This window comes from Bactrocera dorsalis, chromosome 4 (genome assembly GCF_023373825.1).
Source record: "Bactrocera dorsalis isolate Fly_Bdor chromosome 4, ASM2337382v1, whole genome shotgun sequence".
Classification (NCBI taxonomy): domain Eukaryota; kingdom Metazoa; phylum Arthropoda; class Insecta; order Diptera; family Tephritidae; genus Bactrocera; species Bactrocera dorsalis.
Window position 1 is genome coordinate 12,405,998 of NC_064306.1, and position 5,517 is coordinate 12,411,514.

At 38.6% G+C, this 5,517-nt stretch overlaps 1 long non-coding RNA gene across 1 annotated transcript; it reads left to right on the plus strand.

Moving 5' to 3' along the window:
- Positions 1–507: 507 nt before the first annotated feature.
- LOC125778126 (uncharacterized) lies at positions 508–1,583 on the plus strand. Its single transcript, XR_007422505.1, has 2 exons — positions 508–632; positions 1,183–1,583. It is a non-coding gene; the product is annotated as an uncharacterized LOC125778126 (long non-coding RNA).
- The last annotated feature ends 3,934 nt before the right edge of the window (positions 1,584–5,517 follow it).

The window sequence follows — 5,517 nt, forward strand, 5'->3', positions numbered from 1 at the left end:
TAGTGGTGAAGTGTGCCCGGCCATTCTTTACCTTCCCTCTTGCCCAAGTCCATCTTCTCGGATGGACTTGCCGAGGCAGTTGCCTACAAATAAAGACTTAATAAGAAATGCTATCGCTAAAATTATCAGTGAGGCATTTCCTCAACGAGCCTGAAGTTTTCAGATGGGTCCTGTGCTTTTGTGATAATTACAAGTAAGAGAGTCGATTTTGTATGAGAAATGGTTTCAGGAATGTTTTGGGGAAGCACACATGAAATTTATTGGAACAATAGTCTCACACACAATAATCCCCATCTCAATGCACCTCTTTTCCCTTAAAATGATCACGCTAAGCATTTCTTGTTTTATGTGGCAATTCTTGAGACTGGAATGATGATATTGATTCAAAAGTTAATTTATGTAATAGTTTTGTTCTCATTTAATTGCTTTACATGCAATACAATAGCTGAGCTTAAATTGATTCCTATTGTTTCATTATTGGAGGTTGTGAAAGTCTAGATTATCTATATAAGCCCTCGAGTAACTTCGTAAATGTTTAGTGAAAAAGAACTGTCTTCGGTGCTTGTTAGGTTTGTTTTAGAATAGTTTATCGAGGATGATGTCTAAGAATTTTGGTATTTCTTTACTAGTGGGTAAGCATATATTCCATTATAATTACAAAACAATTCATATGAAATCTACACCTTCATAAAGTTTTATATTTCTTCCTGAAAGATCGCTACAGTCCGTAAAAGCAACTGCGGTCTCTTAATACATGGTGTTATGAGAGCGAATGACTGCGAATTGATTTGCACGAACTTGAAAATCTTTCGTGAAATTATGAGAACGCAACGTGTAACCGCGCCGTAAATTCGGGTTAAAGGCTTCTGTCGGTTTTTGTGCAATCTTTAATTGCTTCTTGCAATTAGTTCGCAGAGAGAAAGTTTAATAACGGACTTCGAATAGATACGTGCTGCAGATTTTCAGGTTGAAATTATACCAATAGGTACCAATTTTTCAACCATTCTCATTATGGTTTAGGTTTTGACACAGAGCTGGTATTTGTGGCGTTGGTTTTGGACCTTTTTAAACACCACCGATATCGAAATGATGGCATCTTCATATTCATATTTTTATTTAAATTATATATACGCACAACATACAGTGCGTAACAAGAAAGTAATTGATTTTTTTATATTGCAGCATTATTAATCGTAACTCAACTATCAAAAGGCTCGGCTGATCCACCTTCTGATACAGGAAATACAACAGATAGCTTTGTCCTCATTGGCTCTAATAGAGTATTCACTTCGACGTCTGGTAATGAGAGTACAGATACACCTACAAGTATTTTGGCATACAATGATCGTGGTGACTTCGCCTTTAGCTCCATTACAAGGTAGATATGTGAAGTAAAATGAAGAACGGGACCACTGATGTCATATGCAAAATGTTTAAAAACTTAATGAATATCGAATTGTGTAAAATTAAAAAAAAACTTCTGATAATATATAAAATTGCAAAATTGTTGCTTAATGTACATATATAAAATAATAAAAAAATAACTTAGTAATTCCAGTTAACTGGATCTGTGTGAGTCACAATATTGCGTCGTGCTAATTTCACTAATAGCGATCTGCTCTCTAGCTACGCGTGTATAAGCCGACCAACATGCCTAACAACTGAAAAACTTTCGGATATTTGCGTGAAAGTACTCTACTATACTCTTCTAGATAGACGAAACCTTTCACTAACTGGAAATCATTACTGTCAAGGTGACGTGATCTCCCACTCGTCAAGATCGTTTGTTTGATGGCAGCAGGTAATTTGCCTTGTTCTCGCCACAAAACTCATCTATTTGACTTCTTTTTCTATGTACGCTTTACAATGCTGTCCCCTTGTTGCGACCGACCATGTCGATTTTGGCCTGGTCCATAACTGATGACCCTTCAAAAAAATAATGGTGACAGTATGGTTAATGTCTGCAACGCGGATTATCGCTCGATAAGCGGTCGTCTTGTCCAAATCCTCATTTGGTACTCGGAGAGAACCTTCCTTCTGCCGACGAATCTGAAGGCTCAACGTTTTTGTGCTTTCGAAAGTAACCTGGAAATTGGTAAGTGCCTGTTGATCTCTTTGAAAATGTCTTATACACGGTATTCAGAAGACTGATGCTGTGGTAATATGGGCAGATTGTGAGATCACCTTGTTTTCGGATAAGACAAAGCATACTAAGAGAATCCGACCATATTAGACAAAAGAGCATGCGCAATACTAGCTCGTCTTCGCCGTGTCTGAATAGCCTGGCGTTTGTGGCTTACTTGCTTTTAAGCCGAGAGCTTTGGAACTTCGTGTTGTTTGCTGTGAACGAAAACACTAACCCCAAATAAATATGAATGCTTTTCTTTTTAAGGCACCTACATGCATGTGAAAGATATCAAGCCAACTACAATAGCCTACAGCCGAGTTTTCTTTACGGCTGCTATGCCAAAGTAAGCGTAGGTCTTACATACTAAATGTTGCGTCAAGAAAATGTTGCATACCTGCAGGCGCTGGGCAACTTGTAGGTTAAACTATAGCAAAGTAGTGCCAACTAACGACATTTTATGCAAGAATATTGCTGCCAGTTATTTAAAGTGACATGAAATATAAGATAAAATATGTTTACAAGCATATAAATGAAAAGGTCAAATAGACAGTGCAATTATAACTGTGTGTGGGCAACAATATAACCGCAAGCATGAGTTTATTTGCATTTCAGTCTATTTAAAAGACATTGCACGTGCACGTGCACATAAAAGTAACAACTTGACCGTAACGAATTTGTAGAAAGTTTCCGCAACAAAGTTTTCATAAATGTTAGCCATAATTTGCATATTTTCAGGCGCACGCAAGACGTGTTTGTAAATTTATGGTAAAAGATACGAAAATTCCTTTTTAGCTGTGGTGTAGTGCTTAAAGCTGCTGTTTCAGTAAAATTTTTGCGTATTTTTCACAGTTTGGACTTTAAAGCATGTCGAGTTTTTCTTGAGGTATACATTTAGGCTGTGCTTGCTTTGCAGTTGCACAAAAAAGCTATTTACCTTCTGCCGCAAATAAGCTACAATTAATCTCTGCCTACTTACATTAGTTGGCTATCAATCGGCGTACAAAGCTCGCTCACCTGTCCGAGGCAGCACGTAAAGCGGCTGATTTTCTGCCTCATATGCCATCAAATTAATTTCATTCAAATAAATCTAAACATTAATCAAATGAAACTTTTGCTTTCTAGCCAATGACTTTTGCCGCCAGTTTTGTTTTGACTTCTCGTTTTTGAAGTCGAAGAACAAAAGCCACTTCAAACGTGCAACCAAGCCACACAAAAACACAAGCCCACCTATCAATGCGCCTAAATGTATGCTGCTACCGCCACAGACATGTAATCCACCAAGTTGAGCCGCCACTAAGGCTCAGCTTCAACATGTCAGCAATGATAAAAGCGTATGCGCCCGACACAACGCCACAGCGAGCAAACATTGAGCGAGTGTTGGCCGACAAGTCAACTTTGTGGCGCACACATTGGCTGCTGGTGTGGGTTGGCGAGCGCTGTGTTAATACTATTGGGGATAAATGGACCCTTTTCAATGGCAAATCACAGACAGACAAGCAAATGGGGCGGTTGGACAGCGCGCTTGCTGTTTGTAAGGCTGTGCGCCTAAATGTATACTTGTATACTTTACAATACAGCGAACAAATAGCGATAATCGTGTAAGGAAAGTGCGCGTTGCACATCAATAAACTACATAGCAGATCTGAAGGGGCGCACAGACCAGACGATTTGCTTTGCAGCATAGTGTTCCTCGAGTAAATATTTTTGAGTGGGTTTGTGTGAGCGTTTTGAAATTTATGCAAAGTTTTTCGACCACTTGAGCGCTTATTTATTATATAGTCACTAATAAAATGCGCTTTGGTCCACAAACAGGAGCGCATTAGCGCAGTGAGCTGTGAGAAGCGGCTGTGTGTCCAACAGCAGGAGAGCGGTACAAAGTAAGAAGTATAAAACAAGAAAAAAAAACCAAAAAAATTGGGGAGAAAATAGCATGTAGTGGTCCATCCAAGTAAATGATGAAAAATGATGGGTACTTTTTATCAATTCCTTGCTCGCTGCCACTTTTCGCCATGTGGGGTTGCTTTTACACGCCTAAAATTATGCAAAGCCTGCACTCGTGCAGTCAGAAACACAGCGAGTGGATTATGGCAGATAATTGAAGAGCTGAAAGCCAGACAATGCTACACAAGTGTTTGTATGAAGTAAGTAAACAAATTTGTAGTTGTTCGTTCGCTTCGACTACAGCTTGAACTTTGCACACAACTTCGTTATTTCCTTGTTTGCTTTCAACATTTTTTATGTTTGAAAATCTTCACTCTATTTTTACTTCAATTATTTGCCTTATGCGTTGAAGTGTGCGTGAAAGCCTAAAATTATGCAAGCAACATGTAAATTGCTGGTTTTGTTTGCGGCGCCTGCATGTAGACTTTCTGATTTTTCGTAAAGTAAGTTTAAATTTGTATGCTGGTCTTACGCAAGGCTAGTACAGTACAGTATAAGACTTTGGTCTTGTGTAAACAATAATTTGCGAAGTCAAGCAAATAAATTGGTGTAGACTCAATAAAGGGTTGCTCACAATTGGTAGGCTTATACTAATTTCAAGGGATTGTGCGTAGATTTTGATTTCAGGGATTAATGCGTGCAAGCATAAGAAGTGCATAACTTACTTTCACAGGCAATTGTAAGCCAAGAAGATTTCATCCGACCCGATCTTAAACAAAGAAGCTTGCACAAATTATTTTTTTTTCAATGTGGCGCAGCTTGATAAAAACATTTTTTGGTTTCTGTTCCAGTGCTTAAATATATAGAGAAGATGGGTTTCGAACTTATGAACACGCCGTGTGAAAAACATGGCATTTCCAGATATATGCGACACACTTCTAGCGACTATCCTTGTGTCCTTGTTGATTGTCTTTTCAAATGCAATTTTCCATGGAAACTTACTAGGTTTGAACTGAGATGGGAAATCGTTGGAACTCAAAGGAATTCGTAGAATCAAGCATTCATTACACAATTTCGGCGCATGAAGATTGAGAAACATAATAATGACAGATCCAAATTTGAGACGCAGGCGGCATACCAAGCCTATATACATTTTTTTCCGCTTCTATGTACCTATTGCTGGGGTCGTCTTACGAACGCACTTAAAGATTCTACTTCAAAACTTCCGAATTTGAAACGGCTATCGGACACTAGGCAGCCCGAGCTGATGCTATGAAGGCACTTTTATGTGGTTTTATCACTATTAAGAAAGTATTGGAAGACATTTTCAATAACATGGATCAAAAAGTGGAGTGCCGTATTAAAGCTTACGGACTACTTTCAACGATGAATAAGTTAGTAATGGGAATAATGATAATTACGTGTAACTAAGTCCTAGAACGCTTGCAAGCGACTACTGCTTCGCTGCAGTCGTCTGATCCAGACCTTAATAAAGGGATATGCTCTTT